At 40.4% G+C, this 20,775-nt stretch overlaps 1 protein-coding gene across 1 annotated transcript in view; it reads right to left on the bottom strand.

The window, feature by feature from the left end:
- trabd2b (TraB domain containing 2B) overlaps positions 1-20,775 on the bottom strand; it is a 135,773-nt gene that overhangs the window by 108,488 nt on the left and 6,510 nt on the right. The window lies entirely within an intron of this gene.

Below are 20,775 nucleotides of genomic sequence, written 5' to 3'. Positions count from 1 at the left end.
AAGAAAAAAAAAGTATGTACACAATATACACATTAGTACACACACAGTATTGCACCATTCCAATGTACAGTTTTTGTACAGTAATATAAGTTGTGAGATAAAAGCTATGATATGTACGGTTGTACACATTGCTATATATGCAATTTGTGAGTCTGAGGTAGACAAATATTCATAACGTTTCACAAAAGTTCTTAGTGGACATCAGTGAAAAATATAAAAAGATATTTAAAAAGATAAAATAAAATTTGGGCCTTTAAGTTATTTGATGAAGAGGGACAATAATTAGGCTTTAGAGGAGCAAAGATTAAAAGCTGGTTAGTTCTGCTCTCCTTTAGCACAGATAATTTGTTGTTAGCTCTCCCCTGAACTGGTCAGTCTACTCTTATAAGGCGAAATACAGAATATAGACCAGTTAAAAAGAGCCTGTTATCAGTAACCAGCAGAGCAGCACTGTCAAATTCTATATCTGGTTTCATTTGATAGGCACAGATTTTAAAGCTCACAACTACACCATGAAAATGGGTGGGCCCCCATACTACGCCATGCTGTTAGTGAAACAGTCTTGTGACTGGAAGGTCACCGGTTTGATCCCCTGTACTGACGGCATGTGACTGAAGTGCCATTGAGCGAGGCACCTAACCCCCAACTGCTCCCCAAGCACTGTGGATAGGGCTGCTCACTGCCCCCCCAGTGTGTGTACATTCACTAGTGTGTATGTGGGTGTTTTACTGCACGGGTGGGTTAAAATGCGACGGTGAAACTTTCCCCATTGTGGGACTAATAAGGGTAACTTAGTAGTCATGGATGTTGACTTTTGCTCTTATCATCTTATTGAAGAATTCTCGTTAATGATCATGCTGAACTTTCTGACCAAGTCGGTCATTCGCCTTTTCATTTTTCTTTAGCAAACTCGTCCATTTGATTTCTCTGTACTCTCTGACACATGAGTCACTGCGTTCAGTTCGGGCGTCAGAGGGGTAATTAAGTTCCACAGATCTCCCACATTGGTTTACGGTTGCTATGGAGACCGGTCCCGCCTCCACTGATCTAAAACACACGCAGGCCGGCGGTGACTGACTAGCTAGCGTTCTCTCCTTTACTTCATTTAAGCAAAACGCCATTACCGGCCCAGTGTTCCAGAGTGTCTTTAATCAGTGAAAGCTTCTGAAACCAAAACTATGCTCTTGGTGAAACACCAGGAGATATGAAAAACTAAACTAAAAAAATAAATTACAGGGCTGCCGACTCCACAAAACGGCCTACCTATGAGTCTGAACGCCCACTAAGAGCTCTCAGAAGTAGGAAATATAGAGGCCGTTCAGATTCGGTAGGTCGTTTTTTAAGAGAGATGTACAAATGTGCAAGAAAGAGTGAGAGCAGTGAGCGTGAGTTCCCTTCTGTCTGCAAAATAGTTCTGAACATTTCAAACAAAATTCTTTGCTTCTTTATCTTAATACCATAATAGCATTAAGCTAGTAGCAAAATTTGTGGTTTGGCATGAAGTACAACCTGTATGACCATGGAAACGAGTTTAGTGTAACCAGGGAAATAGCTGATCATGTGTTAGTGGTGTAGTCTACTTCACATAGACTGCTATCAAATGTCCTGTGCTATTATTGTTTTACTTGGTTTTATAGGAAATTTCATTAGAATTACTAGAATTACATTATAATTATATGTTTGCGGTCGGGGGGGGGGGGGGGGGGGGTGGAGGGACTAGATTTTGAGAAAATGTGTGTGGGGGAGGGTCACTGTAAAGAAGTTCTTTCTTTAACTTGGAAGTGGGAAGTCAGAGCTCGGAATTATGTCGTTCTTGACCTCTCCGCTGTGGAGCTAAAAAGTTGGAAAAAACATTGATGCTGTAATGCAAGCCAATGTTGTTAGCAACAAGCTAGCCAGCTAACCTGATATGCATGCTTTAACATTCTTGATGTATTTACTTTCCTAAACAACAAATTTATGGTCAGTGTTATAGATTTTACTATTTAACTACAATGTAAATATGTTAAATGATGTAAAGCAAATTCTGTTATAATCTTAATTAAAGCTTATTACTGTTGACCCTGTATGCAGTTGTGTTGATAGGACATCTACTGCTAACTCGGAGTTGAGAACACCTTCCCGACTTTCCAAGTAGGATTTCCCAAATGATGGAGCCTTTGTTTTGTAGTTGGACCCTGAAAATCTGAGTTTTTATGATTTAATCGAACACAGTATAGTATATAGTAGTAGTATATAGTAGTATAGTAAACAGTAGTATATTGTCTATCAAGAAGAAATGCCATATTTAGGAAATGAAAAGGCAAAATGATAAAAATAATCACAGGAAAATATAGCTTTGGTTCCGTTTTTGTCCATTTTTTAACCATAATTTGAAAACATCGTCGGCCCTTTACATTGTGTCAATGTCTCACAGTGAATGGATCACTTGAAATGGTCTAAAATGACTTGGAATAAAATCTTTTTAAATTAACTTACACTGAACGATAAGAATGTCCTTTTCCTTCTACTGTAAAGTGGTGATATAAAAATAAGCCTTGCATTTTACATTTATTGCCTTCATACGAGACTCTTTTATGTAAGACCTGATCTTTTTCCAGTCTTTCTGTTTCTCTGCCTCCAGCAGGCGGAAACTTTTCTCACTCTCTCACATGGACAATTACCCCTGCCAAGGTGGGGCAGGACCCAGCACTGACCCCTGGGGGGCTTTCACCCAGCACGTGGCCCGCTTAGGGGAAAGGATACCCCTTTGATGTAGGTAAGTGCTCCCATTTCGCTGAAGGTAAACACTCAGTGTGTCCTCGGCCGGCCCCTTCAGCTTTCAGCAGTCTCCCGCCGTCCGCTGCTCAGGAGGCCTTCAGAATTGTTTAAGTGGTTCTGGATACCGGGGGCAATTAAGTCATTATCGGAGCAAATTAAGCCATTAGAGCGGCACTTGGCCCGCCTTGTGTACGCTAACGATGCCAGCTGATTGGCTGATAGTGGTTTCCTGCCACATTTTTACACGTTTACCCTTGCAAGTGTTTAAAGCTTGAGTTAGGCTGTGGTCTTCCGGAGGGAAATAAGGCCGTGGTGGTTTACTTTGGCCTTATGAATTACAGAGAGATGCTGGGCTTGAGACTTCAGACGGCTGACGGACCTCCAGCTCTGAACTGCAGAATCATCCACGCTAAAGTGATAGTTTGGTGAAAGATCAAATTTACACTTTACTCAAAATGTAGCCACTCAGCCGAGACATGTTTGCTGTCTAAAGTTTGCCTCTTTAGTTTTGCGCTGGAGACACAAGGCTAATGTTCCGGGGGGCACCGTAAGGGGGTAGAAGACAAGGACATGTCGCCTTTTAGATTGCAGAGGCTTTTAGGCCTACTGAAAGATTCTTAAAGGGGACCAGTCACGCTGTTAAGTAGTCTCGATACACTGTCCAGTCATTTAAATAAACATTCAGGACAAAAACATGACATTTTGCAATATAGTTCTAGTGATATTGAACACTTTTCAGAACCTACAAAGCTTGAATCCTGCATATCCTAGAGTCCATCTGTACAGCAAGACTCACATCATAACAATAGAAGAGCCATTTTTGGTGCTATATAGTGCTATATAAGGTTCCATATAAAAGCATCTACAGCACATTCTTTTAATCAGTTTGAAGAACTTTTTAAAGATCCCTTCAATCATGCATGAGTTTTCGTAGTTCTATATAAACCCGTTTTCTTCATAAAGAGCCCTTGTTTTTAAGCGTGTACAGTAACTGCAGTTGTCAAGTGAAACAATGCGATAGAGCTGTCCAAACAAAAGCTCATGTTCTACTGCTAACGTCCAGCGTTTTGGAGTTTTTCATTCATAAATCAATAATGGGACATTCCCTCTATTTTCGGTTAAGATACTGTGCTCTCGACTGCTGAAATGTAAACTTCAACTTGAAAGTGAAGGTGAAGCAGAAAGTGGCCTCCACTTTGCATGCTAAGGACACTATCAATCCCCTTCTATCTTTCAGCCCGGATAGCATACAGATTAAAAACGGAATATCTCCATCATTCCACAGATCATTTTCATGGCCTGTATCTGGAGAAAAGAGTATGTTTGTGGAGATTTTCATGGGCTTTGATTCATGTATCTGTCCAACGCTAGTCAAAAAGAGATAGGGCTTTGACAGCCAAGATGCAGCACTTCTCAGAAGTATATGTAGTGATGATATATAAGACATGCAGTCATGTTGCTTATGTTGCTATATTCAGTTTTACAGCTTACTGCAGGCTAAATAAGAGGTGAAATGGATTAATGGAGTTGATTAATCGACAAAATGATGAGTGTGGCATGTTTCGATGTTGTGACAGGTTCTCCTAAGGGAAATGAGGTGAAGTAATGAGTCCATGTCTGATGTTTTCAAGGGGCTCAAAATTCCTACCAGGACGCCTGAATGTATGGAAGCTAATAACTCAGCAATTAAACCCACACAAACTGCATGCTTTGAGTTGGTGAGTAATCTCAAAGTTTCAAACACTGTATCACATACTGTTATCTATAAAAATGGAAATGACAAAGTAGACAATGTACAAAAAACAACAAAATAAGCTAACTTTGGGCACCAAACATGTCTTGGCTGATTACATTTGGGGAAGAGGGACCCTGTGTTAGAATTGGAATTTTTTTCTTGGAATAATTGCTTTAAAGTTAGTTTTGCTGTGGTCACTGGATGCTGCATCTTTAAATTTGTTCACACTGTACTAACTCTGGGCAGCATGGTGGCACAGTGGGTGGCGTTGTCGCCTCACTGCCTGGGTTTGATTCCCCGGCCGGGTGACCGGGGTCCAATAGTGTGGAGTTTGCATGTTCTCCCCATGTTTGCATGGGTTTCCCCTGGGTGCTTCTTCCCACGGTCCAAGGTCAGGTGAACTGGAGATGCTAAATTGTCCCTGGATATGATCATGAATTTGTATGTCCTGCTAAGAACTGGTGACCTGTCCTGGTAGGTGTTTCCTACCCTCCACTCAGTGACCACTGGTATAGGCTCCAGCAACCTCTGTGACCCAGGAGGATAAGCAGCTTAGGATATGAATGAATACACTAAGTAGTCAATACTACTGTGACTGACAGTTTTCCTGCCAGCCCTGGCACATCATCACTGTCCAAAAAAAAACTCTCAATTTTATTTCTTTCTATTTTTTCCTACATTATTTGAGCACACCAGCTGCCCTTTACATTGTGTGAAACTGTCATATTAAATGGACAGAAATGCTCCAAATTGCTCGGAAAAAAAAATAAAAATTACATTAACTCACATTAAAAGTAAAGAGCGTTTTTGCCGTCTCCTGTAAATTTGCCATTATGGAAATCATTATTTATGAGTCATAGTCAGTATTTGAAATAATTTAGTAACTGTCTGTAAGAGGAGCTTCAGCTTTAAGCCTATTGTGAAACAGGAGGAAAGAATCCTAAAATAACATCACCCCCTCATCTTACAGTGAAGCCTCCACTAAAACCCCTTACACCATGACTTTCATGCTCATATCACTTTCTGATAGCTCAAAGATAGTGGTAGTCTGAGGATTATGAAAGTGCTGCACTGTAAGAATGCATGCTGGTAGGCTGGAGGTTATACTGTAGGTTCAGTCCTAATCTGATGGCCACTGCTACTGGACCGTCCAGCAAGGCACAGAACACTTGCTTAACTCTAATAGACAACAAAAATCTAGATACATACATATCAGCTACAGCTGTAGTGTAAAATGAACAGCGAGAATAAGAAGTCATAGGAAAATAAGTGTGTTTTACCGTCGCTAAGCGTTCTTCATTTCCGTTAAGGAACAAATAAAGATAGAACAAATGATCACAGAAACAAAAGCAGTTCGATACTTTACATCATCTGCCAAAGAAAAACATCAAAGGGACAGTAAATGCTTAGAGTATCTGGTCTGCATCATACGGCCAGACTTTCTCATCCACATCACAACGGATGTCCTCTCGTGCTTATACACAGTGCTGGGCCTATAATGGATCATCCATTGTGATCAAAATAACTCCAGAAGTGGCCTCTTTTTCAAGTAACGTGTTAGCAATTAATGTTTAAACTACACATATATATATATATATAAACCGCGACCCTAGCTGGACTAAGCGGTTAACGACGATGATGATGATGATATATATATATATAATATATATAATGTGTGTTTTTTTTTTATTCTGTGTTCAAGTTGACATTTCTGAAGTGTAGCTTTCTGCAAACTGCGTAAAACATCACACCTTTTCCACAAACTGATGATTTCTTAGGAAATCTCAAATAAACTTACTGTATGGTTTCTGATTTATGATACAGGACTGAGTGGACAGAATGTGGCAGTGGGGGCATGGTCAAGTGCTGTCTGCCAGATAGAGGTTTGGCCAGAGTGAGGACGTGCACTGATTGGCAAACGCTTACACCTGTGGGTAACTGTCTCTTTCCCTGCTAATACGAGTTTCTTTCCCCATTAGAGAGAGAGAGAGATCTGGGAGACAGAACTACTCGGGCAGAGGGGACAAACTGAACTTGAAGCTCCAGAGGGAAAGAAACAACTCTGAAGCCTGCAGTAGTGATGAGCTGTCCACTTAAGCCTAGCGGTCTTTTGTTTTGGTTCATTTTTTGAGAGGAAGAATAAAAGATCTCTGCCCTCTGACACCGTATCACACAGAAATATGGACAGCATGGCTGTAATGACTGTTTTTGACTCTTTAACACACAAACCCAGTTCCAGAAAAGTTGGGACAGTAGGTGAAGTGTAAATAAAAACAGACAGTAATGATTTATTTTGACCTGTGTTTGATTGAAAACAGTGCAAAGACAAGAAAGTAAATGTTTCAACTAATTACCTTTATTGTCACTTGTATATATACATGCATTCTACATTTTCTGAGCATATTCCAAAAGGACAGGGCACAGTTTACCACTGTGTTACATCATCCTTTTAACACCATTCAGTCATCGTTTGGGAACTGAGGAATGTCTCGATCCCCGTCTCTGTTTTTATATATTGCGCTTCATAATGCTCCAGTCGTTTTCAGTGGGAGACGGTGCTGGTAGTAGAGTCTTAACTTGTGGATGCAGTGACTGATTGACAAGCCTTTTCTGAAGATTCCCAAGCTTTTGATGATATTTTGCCCTGTAGAGGGTGAGATACCTAGCTAAAGTCCTTGCAAATGCCCACTGAGGAAACTTATTCTTAAACTGTTAATGCACTTTTTGGCAAAGTGGTGAGCCTTGACCCATCCATCATCATAATGGACTGACCCTTTCCTGGATGCTGCTTTATAGCAAAGCATGATTGCATCTTTGCAACTTTTTTGGAATGAGTTGAAAGCCTCACTTCCAGAAATAGCATATTTTTGCAAGTTCAAAAGGTAAAACATTAAATATCTGTAGCCGCAGCAACAGTGACAAGACAAGCTCTATCAGACCACAGAGTTACAGTTTGCCTACCGAAATGGCAACAGAGTGTTTTTAATGACATAATCAATTACTATGAACCATCTCATTTAAATACAGCTCGAGGTAAATTTACAAATCACTGCTTTCTGGTTATATTCACGCTTTGCCTGCTGTCCCGACTATTTTGGAACTGGGTTTGTGCTTTTCTCCATTATTAATAGATGACAGTATGTGGTACATTTATGCTAATTGGTGGGAGTAAAGCTTCAATTACTTGCCAACTACATGAGCCTCATAGCTCCAGTGCAAAATTAAAGGAACTGACTTCAGACACCAAACATGTCCTGGTTGATCCACAAAGTCTGAGGCAATGGGAGAATGTATAATGGCTTTTGACTGAGCAATCACTTTAAACAGGCTTTAAACAGTGGTGTACAGCCCTATCTGTGCCAGCAGATCAGAGAAAGCCATGCTGGAGGATCAGAGAGAAGCAGCGAGGTGGCTGGGCTGTTACACAGCAGCTCCGGAATGCAAATATTTACAGGCAGGATAAGGTCACGCGGTCTTTAAATATGCATTATTTACACTAAATCCGTCCAGCAAGCCCAGAGTGGAGTGCTGTTGTGTGATGGTGTCTGGGCAGCACCTCGCGCTGATTTGTTTGCGATGGACGTGTGAAGAGCTCACATGCTTGTTAAACCTTCCTCAGCAGACGTATAAGAGGTCTTTGGCCCGGAACATCGCTGAACGTCTCTGCTAATCCAGTCTGGATGCAGTGAAGCCATCCGAGCGCAACAAGCACATCAACACCCTGAGCTCAGAATGTCTTCATCAGCAGCAGACGGGGGGGGCGTGGGGGGCGGAGAGCCGGCTGTAGCTCTCAGGAGATCAGAGTGGATCCCTAAACATTTTCGGTTAACTTCTGATCTATGTCAGAGGAGAACTTCTGTGGAAAGTGCAAATTCTAAACATTTGATCCATATGAGAGAGAGAGAGAGAGAGAGACAGAGAGAGAGAGAGAGAGACAGAGAGAGAGAGAGGGGGGTGAGAATGAGAGAGAGACAGAGAGAGACAGAGAGAGAGGGGGGGTGGAATGAGAGAGACAGAGAGAGAGAGAAGAAATGAGAGAGGGAGACAGAGAGAAAGAGAGAGAGGGAGAGAAAGAAAGAGAGAGAGAAAAAATGAAAGAATGAGAGAGAGAGGTAGGAGAAGAAATGAGAGAGAAATGAAAGAGAGAGAGAAGAAATGAGAAAGAAATGAAAGAAAGAGAGAGAGAATAAATGAGAGAGAGAATAAATGAGAGAGACAAAGAGAGAGAAAGAGCGAGAAAAGAGAGAAAAGAAACTAGAAACAGAAGAGAGAGAGGGAGAGAGAGAGAGACAGAAGATATTGAGAGAGAGAAACAAAAAAGCAAAAGAGAGAGTGAGAAAAGGAGAAAGAAAAGAAACTAGAAACAGGAGAGTGAGAGAGACAGAAAGAGGCAGAAAGAGAAGAAGTGAGAGAGAGATCCACTATGAAGAGACTCCTGAAGTGGAGGCGCTCTGTGCCAGACTGCAAAGCCGCTCTCGAACACAGACTCATCTCTCCATGAGGTCATCTGTGACATCAGCAGAGATGCGCCCTTTGACCCTTAGTCTAGAGCAGGGCGCCAGTGTGATATTCTCATATTCACTCCCACAGTGTCTGTGGTCCGTCTTCAACCTTTATATACGAGCAGCACTCTGAATACTTTCTATCAGAGGGTCTGTATGAAGTCATGGTGTCAGTCAGTCTGTCTGATGTGAACTCAGTTTGCCAGGCAACTCACTGGCTGTGTTTACATGCAAAGACATTTGCCAATCTGATTGAACACATTCCGATTATAGATTAAGACTGAGGTGTTTATTTGCTCACTCCACTCAACAATCTGATGGAAATCTCTGTTTACATGCTCACTACAAGTTATCCAATCCAAAATGAGGCGCATGGCTAGAGAACCACTTACCATGACAACCGATGAGCAGCAGTGAGCAGTCCTTGTGTTTTTAATTGCTTTAAAACGATGTCAGACTCAGGAAAACGTCCTTCACATGTTCTCATTAAAGAAGGCCGAGAGGAAGACGTCGTGTTCTGAGACACATAAGCTGGACGTCCGTCCCACCGCCGTCTTTTAAAGATCAGAGCATAAACTTCGTCTCCTCTGCAGACCAGTTTCTGCTCCGCCATGTTGAGCATTATAAACTTTCACTATGACACGACAAACATGATCAGAACGCACTTAAACTTTCAGATTGGGAACATAATCAGATACAGATACATAATACAGATACTATTATTCTTCTATTTAACTGGTTATTTACAGGTTTATCCACCCTGTGTTTACACGGACATTCCTCATTCCGATTGAGCTATTAGTCGGATTATTAACGGATTATTTGATGATGGCTTTTGATGATGATATTGGTAGATAATTACATTTTATTTTCTCTGTGTTGTAATGTGAAGTGGACTCCAAACTATTACTACTACTACTACTATTAATATTAGTAGTATAATAATTTTGTAGGTAGTTTGACCAGAGGAGGATGGGTCCCCCCTTGTGAGCCTTGGTTCCTCCCAAGGTTTCTTCCTCAGCTCTGAGGGAGTTTTTCCTTGCCACTGTCGCCACTGGCTCGCTCACCTGGAGGATTTACATTTCATGTTGAAACTTTGTTCTAAACGGATTTCTGTGAAGCTGCTTTGTGACAACATCAGTTGTAAAAAGCGCTATACAAATAAATTTGACTTGACTTGACTTGACTAATGGTTTCTGTCGGCATATCAGCATGTCTGTTGAAGACTTAAACATCCAGTGTTATTCAGTGGTGGTATCCGTAGAAACAGACAAAAACGAACCAATTAAAATTGTTTATTAATCTTCATATGAACGTGGCCAGTCAAATTGTGCCACCTGTTTTGAAAAAATATGCTTTACTTCTTCTTGACTTGTGAGGCAATTTGGAATAAGGAGGGATAAAGTGGAGTACAGACATAAACTCATTATTAGAAGTCTGTATACAGAAAAAAATCAGTACATGATGTATCATATACAGTCATAAACACTTGTAGTTCATTTTGTGTGATCATTTTTCCTTAGAATGAAACTGTTACTGTGCCTTTAAGACTGATATATGTAAATTGGCTCTGTTCTGATTGACTGCCCTGTGTTGTGCTTCATTCAAAAAGCAGTCTGAGCTAAAACATTCCTTATAACTTCAGCAGGAGTGGGCGGCGCTAAACTGCTATAGGCTGAACAGGTAGATATATGTAAATGAGTTGGTTCTTGTGACATCACTAAAACAGTGAATTCAAAACATTGAATTCTTCAAAATATTGAAGGTAATTTTGGGAATCAGGGAATCAGTTGAGAGCTGATGAAGCAGTCAGCTTGTGAATAGTGTTTTGTAGTGATTCTCCTGAAGATCAGCAGGTTCTCCTCCTCTCCTGCACTGTGTGTTGGTGTGTGCGCCTCGTGAGTGTGTGGAGCTGGCGCTGCGCCTCGGCTGTCTCTGCGTATCTGCCAGTGTGGACTGGAGATGAAGCATGAGCTTTCCTCTGCCTTTACAGGAACTCCCTCTAAACCTGCCCCAACCCCTCAGAGTGCAATCAGGCAGACCAGAACCAGGACTGCACCAGAACCAAGACTCTATCAGAACCACAAGTTAACAAGAACCAAGACTCTACCAGAACTAAGACTCTACCTGAACCAAGACTCTAACAGAACTAAGACTCTACCAGAACCAAGACTCTACCAGAACCACAAGTTAACAAGAACTGAGATTCTACCAGAACTGAGACTCTAACAGATGCTAGACTTTACCAGAACCAGAACCAAGACTCTTCCAGAACTATAACTAACACCCCAACAGAACCAGAACGAAGACTCTGCCAGAACCACAAATCAACAGGAACCAAGACTCTACCAGAACCAGAAATAAGACTGTGATAGAATTTAGATGCTATCAGAAGCAGAACCAAGACTCAGAACCAAGACTTTACCAGAACTAAGACTCTATTAGAACCACAAATCAATAGGAACTAAGACTCTACCAGAACCAGAAATAAGACTCTAGCAGAATGTTGACACTACCAGAAGTAGAACCAAGACTCAGAACTAAGACTCTACCATAGACAAGAACCAAGACTCAGAACTAAGAATTAACTAAGAACTAAGAACTAAGACTATGCCAGAACCAGAAGATAGACTCCACCACAAACTGAATCAGAGAGAGAGAGAGAGAGAGAGAGAGCGATGTGGAATAGAAAGAAAGAGAGGGGGAAGTTAGAGGGAGACGGTGGGACACGGGATGGAGAGAAAGAAAGTGGAAAAAAATGAAGAAAGGGAAAAAAGAAAGAGGGATCAAAAGGATGGTTAATTTTTTAAATGCAGTTTCTGTCAGACAGTCTTTACTTTGAGCTTAAATTATCCCTCTAAACAGAGAAACTGCTCTTGTCTGTCAGTGAATATCCCCTGATCCACAACAGAGCCACTTGTGCCCCCCGTGTCTCTCCTACAAACACCAACACTAACAAATCAGAGAAACACTTATCAAAACAGCAAATCCAGCACAGCTCGCATTATAATGCCATATGATACGCCTCATGCACAGTAACAGTGAATGATGTCCTAAAGGAGTCAGAGGCTGAAAGGCTCCCCATCTCTCTCCTACTCACAACACACAGTGATGGCAAATTCACTTTTTTAGTATAGATGAGTTACAGTAACATAAGTCCAGCTCAGTAGCGTCTCATTTTAAACAGGAAACAACGTTATGCAGCAAACATTATAGCGGCCCTGTGTGAATACCTCGGACACTGGAGTTGTGCACTGCAATTTCTCATTATGGGAACGGGATATTGGCAGAGGGGAACCGTCAAGGCCATCAGGGCCTTCAGAGAAGGCTTAATGATTTCAGGGAACAGGAATACACGTCTGTAATTTCAGTTCATTTTTATTCAGTAGGATCACCTGGCTTGTTGTGTTTAAACTCTGCTGGCACTGTAGTACTACTCGCATTTCATTCTTAAGCTTTGGCTGGAAACAGGATCTTGAAATGGCCGAAATATCCAATCAGAATTGTTTTCTCTGAGGTATCTCGGCAGACACAGGCCAGCAAGCTTTTCCCATTGGTTAGGACTTCAGGAGCTGAACTAAAGGCCTAACACATTAGATTAGCAACCAACATAGTTAGTAAGTAACAGTGGAATCGACCAATCATGTATTGATTGAGAAAAATGACGCTCTAGGCCTTTTGGACGTTCCAGATACATCAGTTACGAGCTCATCAGTGAATATGAGCTCGTAATCCAACCAGGTTTGTCAAGTTTCTGATATCAGTGTTTAGTCTAGAATGGCCAAAAATGTTCATGTGCACTACTGTTAGCTTAGTGCTAACATACTATAGAAATCTCATTGATGCGCTAGCAGAATTTAGCCATGTCATCGAGGTGGGTTTTCTTGTTTTATGACCTAGTTTAGGGCCTGAACTGAAGGCCTGGCCCTAATGGTCAGGTTCATTACTGCATATTGGCCAGGATTCTGTAAGGCTAGCAACAATTGCTATAAAAGAATTTGTGTATGAAGCTCGATTGCAATTAATGTTGACATATTTTCAATTTGAACGTCAAACAACCCTCCTTGCTCATTTACATTTTTTTTTTCAGCACAGGTCTATATATCAAAACAGCAGCACTGGGCTGAGTTGACTCTGCCTTGGCCTCCTGTCCCGTCAGGGAGGGGAACTCCCCTGAACTCGCGGCCTGTTTCCGTCGAGACGCCTCGGGCAACCGATGAATCACCAGCCATCATATTTTGCGAGGCGTTTTTGGCAGCGTGGAGCTCCAGCTAGTTGTACGATACTGTAAGCAGTTGCTTTTATTGGGCGCAGTAACACAGCGGCCGGCGGCGTTCGGCCCGGTCCCAATTCACAACTCCCTGACACGCAGCGTTCATGTTTCACATTAAGTCTTCCTCTCCTCCCTCCCTCGCTCCCTCTCTCCCTCCCTCCCTCCACTCCCTATCTCTCTGCATGACCTCAGCCAGGCCCGGTCTCCAATTCTTCTTCACCTTCAAATGCGCTCTGCTTATTTGCCTGTCCTTTCCATTTCACGCCGCTTAGTTCTTCAGGGACTATTTTTAGGCAGGAGAACTGCAGGAAGTCCACATGTTCAAAAGCCTCCTGATTGGGGCGGTGATTAAACAGGGCTCAGCTGGCCGAGCACTTGGCAGAAACCTCCAGCGCTTTGTAACGGCTGATACAGCAACATCCAACACAGCTCCCATTATAATGCCATACGATACGCCTCATGCACAGTTTAAAAGTAATTGTAAATGATTTCCTAAAGGTGTAGGAGGCTGAAAGTTTCCCCAAACGGTGTAATAGAATCACGCACTGCAATTATTACAATCACAACTGGGCTATTGGCTTTTTCTCTGTATCATTTTTACAAATTTGACAAGAAATGTTCTGGAAGGGACTTCAGCACCAACAGCTAATTCTAAATGTCAGTCGCTGAGTCTTATATGGATCAATCTACCAACCTGGTTCAAAACTGATTTTGGGCTTTATTAGACTTTTAACTGACTTGAACTTCAGACTAAAATCTTTTTGCTTTACCATGTGTTTCAGTAGTGACAATTTCAGCTCATTTTAAGCAGAACTCACTACCTGACTAGCAAACACAGCTTCGAACAGCTTTGAACACACATAAAATCATAATTTTTTTCAATAAAGCACAAAAACGTTTATAAATTATAGAAAATGTGTTTCGGTTGTGACAGTTCTTAATGTTCCACACTGATTTTCAGACTTTGGGACACATTTACTATAAAACAATGGGATCTAACTGCTCACCATGTGGCCATGAGGGACAGGGATGCAGCCTCACTTCTTGCTCCAAAATGCAGGGGTGTGGCTAAAATAAGGTTCCGCCCACAGACTAAAACTCTGTGTCTCGGTTGTGCATGAAAATGTGGGACAGCATTTTTTAATAAAGTTTAGTTTTTAATTTAAGAATGAAACTAATGCTAAATCGAAATGTTTCGACATCACTTTAAAAGAAATCACAAAGATCTTTAAAAATGTAAAATACAAATAAAAATATAATTTTTGTTACATTTGTTCATTTTTATATTCAGGTTTAGGGTTTAGAACAGAGACTTCCCAATAGAAAGTACCCTATAAATTATGATTTTGTATGTTTTTATTTGTATATTTATATTTGTATGTGTTTATTACTATTTTTATTAATGACTTGGGTTTAAATAGATCATAACATAATCCTTGTAAATATCTAAAAAGTCTGAATAAGTGCTTTTTTTTTTTTACTGTGGGGCAGCAGTTACAACTATTTCAGTAGAATGTTCCATATAGTGACTCCAACTCCTAATTGTCTAGAGTTATTATATTCATATAGGAATTAAAAGTAACTACATCAAGATAGAATTACTGACACAGCTCAATATATAACAAACTACATTCATATTCAGTTTGACTTTTGTATCAACACTTTCTACTTTTTCCATTTGTTTATATGTCAAGAAAATATATAAACATTCCTAAAGTTTAAACTGATAGTGTTTCCAAAAATAATAGATTTTCATCAAATTCTATTTACAAATACGTTTGCAGTACGGATTGAAAATTGTAAATCTGCAGATTTTCTTACTTATTTCATAAATAAGCTACACAGGAGAAATGAATAATAAGAACTTATCACATGCTTTTGTTATCACCAGTGACAGCTTCTAAAGGTCAAAGGGGAATCCCATCGATTGTGCAAAATTTCTCAATAATTAAATAATTAAGACGCAGCTTCATTCAGAGGGGTTTGGAGTGAAATGCTCCATTCTAGAGAAACTCACAGATTCAGAATTGCTCACAGTGGTGGTGATAGGAACCAGACGTCTGAAGTGTTTAATGCCTCCGAAAGCTACATCACAGAAAGCTATTGCCCGAAATAGTAATGAATATGCTGCCTGATGCCACTGTTTTACAGAAGATTTTGACCTGAAACACTTTTTTACATTCATTGTGGAGATTCAGAAAGCAAAATAGTACCCACAATTAATTTTGCCACTATTTTATCATTATCAACATTACATATAAATCTCAGAAGACACAAGTAGGTCCACTGGTGGTTTTAGATAGTAAATAAAATCTCTAGATATTGTGATCTTACCTGACTGATCGCTATCAGTTTGTGAATGTTAATTGCGAATCATCTGCTCTTGCAAGCACTGTATGGTGTTCCACAAGGCTCTATTTTAGGACCTATAATATTCACATTATATATGCTACCACTGGGTACCATCATCAGTAAACATGGCATCAATTTCCACTGCTATGCTGATGACACACAATTATATATATATATCAACCAAACCAGATGATGAACTTCATCTTAATAAGATTGAGGACATAAATGTCAAGTAACTTCCTTCTACTCAACTCAGGCTGGACCCAGGTTTTTGTGCCCGGCTGCTTTGTGACAAGTTTGTAAAAAGCGCTATATAAATTAACTTTGACTTGACTCGACTAGATATTGTGATCCCCCAGTTCCTATCACCTGTAAAGAAAGAGTCGGTAAGTTTCTTTACAGTGCACCATTTCAAATGAAATCACTCTGAATGTGTTTGTTTATATCACAACGATTGACCCATGCAGAAATTTAGAAAAAATTATGGCATTCCTGTTTAATCTGAAACCATACATTTGTGTAAAAAGTGTAAAAATACTTTATATTGACATAAAAATATATTCTAAAAAACTACCTCACAAAAACATCAACACACAGGTCACCTCATAGTCAGACTTTCCGCCAGTGGACCCCCCAAGACCTCCGCCGCAATTTGAACCCTTAGTGATGCTATTTCAAATTGTCCCATTAACGTTACTGAATACACACGTCTGCCCCACACAGTGGTCTAAATAAATAAAGTATTGTCTTGCTTGTTTTTGCAGTGACACATTCCAAAGCTGGGAACTCATCCATCCCCAAATCTGTTTGAAGACATTCTTTGATAAACAAGCAAAACAAAACATGTTTGTCATGAAACATTAACACACGCCGCACTCCAGTTCGACCCTGCTCTCTGTCTTGCGGCCTGGGAAAGGCAGGCTGGCATGCTAAACCTTGTGTGATTAAAGAGAAAGAGAAGAGCTGTCGCCCTACGCTGGGCCTACAGTTCCCACGATTCCTCATTGGAGCGGCCAGGCAGGGCCTGGCAGGCATGTGCTACTTTGACAGCATAGTTAGGAGGCTCTGATGAAAGGCGAGAGTCTGCGTGGCCCCTGCAGCCGCTCAAATTAGCACAGGAGCCCCACTGCCTGCCACATAGGGGGTCCGGCCTAGCAGATTCGGTTGCAGCGAGAGTGTTGCTGCGTATGTGTGTGTCAACCAGTCGAGATGTTTTACACCAGTAAGCACATATGAGCATAAATCACGAGATAGATCATCCTCTCCGTTCCTGGGGGGCTCCTGAGAGAGCCCTGCTGAGGCCAAATCACATGCTGTGTCCCAAATCGAGTGCTTTCCTACTCTATTAGCCAATTTCAGTGCGATTAATGTGTTCACATTGAGAAGGGCAATTTAATGACACCATATAAAATAGTTTATAGTTGTTTAAAAATGATTCAAATGCAAAAGCAGATCATGATTACTAGAGCCTTCAGTTGGGATCACAAATGTCAAAATTCAGCCAAAAACACCACTACAGGAATGTTAATTTCTGCTAGAATCCTAGTAGCATGTTAGCGCTAAGCTAACGGCGTTTCACATGAACAATTTTTGGCCGTTCTAGATTAAACAGAGGCATTCAAAGCTTGTAAAACATGTTCAATGGTTTATTTGAAACTTTTAGCACACGCTAATAAATATATTTGTTTTACAATGACGTAGCAAAGAGAGTTGAAGAAACTGCCACTGTTTTTCATTTCTAACATCCGACTGAAACACATTAGTCAGGCTACAGCTCATATTCTCAATCAGTGACATATCTAGAACTCCCAGAAGGATGACAGTGACATTTTTTTCTCACAAAATTGGTTCCATCCATTCAAAATCAAAACATGACTTGGTTGAAGCCACTTTCTAATTATGTTAGTGGTTATTTTGACATTTTAGGCCTTCTGTTCAGCTCCTAAAGTCCTAACCAATGGGAGAGCTTGCATGGCTACCAACATACCAAAAAAATCTTGAATTGACTTTAGTATGATCTATACTTGTGTTCAGGATTGCTGCCTAAAACCACATCTGCAATAATACATTATATACGCTAGTGTGTTAGAGTGGATTTGATCAGCTTTGGGTTTCAAATTTAGGAGTACTAACAGTGAGGAGAACTGCCAGTCAATAATGTCTGATTGTCATACACTAGAGGGCGCTCCTGAGCAAGTCCAAAATTAGTGGGTTCCTGTGGTGCTTCTGTGTAAAAGTATAGCTTGTAAATGCTTAATCACTTTTATACAGAAAAATGCACAATGCACATTTCACTGCTGTTGTACTTTTGAGCACTTTCGAACTCCAGTTATAGGACTTTCTAGCAGCGCCTCATGTACATTCATGAAGTGAGTGAGCGTGAACCACTTTACCCAGCCAATGAGATGATCAGCTCTCCAACCAATCAGCTCTTGGTAGCAGTAATGACAACCAATCAGCTCTCAATTGGCAGGTTTTTCTTAGATGTTTTAATGGAATACATCCTTTCCACAATTAAAGGAACATCCAGCAGAAATAGCTAGAAACATGTTTAATTTCCCGTGTTTAGCTGTTGAGCTCCATTCATGCCTCATTCTCTCATAATGAGCGAAATAGGAAGTGGACAGGCTACCCTTAAAGTGGATATGGGGCGAAGTCAGGCCTGGACAGGTCAGGTCTCAAAGATGAGATATGAGTCATTTGGGCTGCATGCCTGTGAAGACCACTAGTACTAGATGATGTACTAAAACCCCTAAAAAAGAAGTGTACACACTGTTTGCATTCAGTAGCCAGAGGCTGCCATACCTAGCAAAAGAGAAGGAACCATCAGGGAGATTAGAGAGTTTTCAAAATTATCCCTCTACTGCACGCATTATGAGAGCAATTTAAAAACTTCACTTTCTTGCATGAAATGGTGCTTGATTATTAAATTATATAATTATAAAATTATATCTAATGCATATTATTAATCAGTCCTGATTATTAAATTCAAAAACATTAAAAACAAATGTGTGCAGGGTTCCTTTTGGACTATGTTGCCCTGAGGCAACATTGTGAGATGATGGGAAGAAATGATACAGAGCCGTGTTCCCTGAAGTGGTGAGACCTGACTTGTGACTGGCTAAATCCATTCCTCCACAGTGTTGCTTCTAGGCAACAAACATATTTCTGCAAATTCTCAGAACAAAAAAAAATGCATGAGTTCAACTGAATGTTAAAAAAGAGGTTTAAATGTGTCTTAGAGACACTATGACCAAGCACATGCTCCTCCCTTTATTGTTAACCCTATTATTGCCTTTAAATATGTATAATGCTATTGTAAAGTGAGGAAAATGAGTTTGTTGCCCTGAGGCAACATTGTGTAATAGAGGGTTAAGGATTACAAATGTGAGTTGGATATCTTCAGTATCTAAGTGATGTTAGCTAGCTGCTAACCTTGCTGGGATTCAATTGCATGAGGTACCACTTCAGTTTAGCACAAAACATCCACTGTTAGTGATCAATTTGAGCACCTCTCATCAAAAGTCAATGCAATGGCGAACAGTGCAGTGTAAGAATGTAGTGCATAGCGTGTGAATTGAGACACAGGCACAGCTTCCTCGCTAAGCTTGCTCCTGACCTCTCCAGAGCAGCGTTTTATATATAGACCCTCCATACCGCCCCGCAGGCAGAGAAATTAAAGACAGATACTCGCCATGTTTATGTCGTCAAGTAATTAGGTTATCTGGTCCATCTTTCAGTGTAAGGTTACAGTGCGCAGGCAGCAGGGGGATAAGGAATGGGGGGATATCTGGGCTAGTCACAGCGAGGCTCATCCGCTAGCATGATGCTTCCATTTAAACCATCATTCACCTCAACCCAGATCTATCAGTCAATTCAGCAACACACCACTCTCATCCTGTGCCTGACATGTGGATCATTTTTGCCCTGGGGGGATTTCACAAAGCAGGAATGTTTCAGTTATCTAGATCATTTAAGCTAAAGTCTGTCCTACAGGAGAGGACAGGAGGTAAGGGCAGTTCCAGTTAAATGACCTTCAGTTTGGGCTTAATGTATCCAGCTTGATCAGTACTATCCTGCTATATGGAATAACCCCCCTGCTTATTTTTCTAGAAAATATCCTTAGTCCACAACTACTTTTGTCCCCCACCCTCTCCTAGGAACACCATCACTGGACAAATCAGCAAAGTACACATAAAACTGCACATCCAACACAGCTGGCATTAGAATGTCATATGATACGCCTTATGCACAGTTTTAAAGTAATTGTACATGATTTCTTGAGGGTGTGGGAGGCTGAAACGCTCCCCAAACGGTGTAACAGGATCACGCTGGCTTAGTTTATGTATCATTTTTATAAATCTCACAAGAAACATGCAGGAAGGAACTACAGATACAGCACAATGAGCTACAATTCAAAATATCAGTCACTGACTCTATTATGGTCACATCATTCAGTTATTAATCTTAGGACTTATAATTCAGTAAGGACTATGATGCTAATTTGTATGTTATGCAAATTATGAGAGTGAAGATTTGAATTGTGGCATTTTTTAGTTTTTGATATAATGTGAAAACACCTATTGTGTGTAAATTTCATGAATGGACCAAAAGAATTGGCCCACAATTACTTGGAAAAAAGTCTGGTTCCATAGACTTACATTAAGTGAGGTAGGTTTACATTAAAAGTAAAGAAGGTTTTTTCCTTTTCCTATAAAATTACCATTTTGGAGATACAAGGTTTTCTTTCAACAACAGTGAGATATATATATATATATATTTGCATATATGCAAGTGCCTATATGTACTATTTATGTGTAAATACCTGTATGTAACAATATGTCCTGTATATAAGTTACACTATATATAAGTACCCACATATAATGAAATATATATTATATATGTAATTCCTATATGTAATAATAATATATAGTTCATGTGTTATATATATATATGTAAAAAAAACAAGCACCTACACTCTTGAAAAGATGGTTCTTCAAGGGTTCTTTAGTAAAGAAAATTACCTTCTATATAGAACCATGAACACTCAAAGAACCCTTTGCATAATTAAAGGGCTCTTTGCATCATGAAAAGGTTCTTCAGACTGTTGGAAAATGTGCTGTGGATGGTTCTATATAGAACCTTTTTAGCAC

The sequence above is a fragment of the Colossoma macropomum genome, unplaced genomic scaffold (assembly GCF_904425465.1).
Source record: "Colossoma macropomum unplaced genomic scaffold, Colossoma_macropomum, whole genome shotgun sequence".
NCBI lineage: Eukaryota > Metazoa > Chordata > Actinopteri > Characiformes > Serrasalmidae > Colossoma > Colossoma macropomum.
The sequence above is the reverse complement of the archived record's forward strand: the minus strand, read 5'-3'. Positions and strand labels throughout refer to the sequence as shown.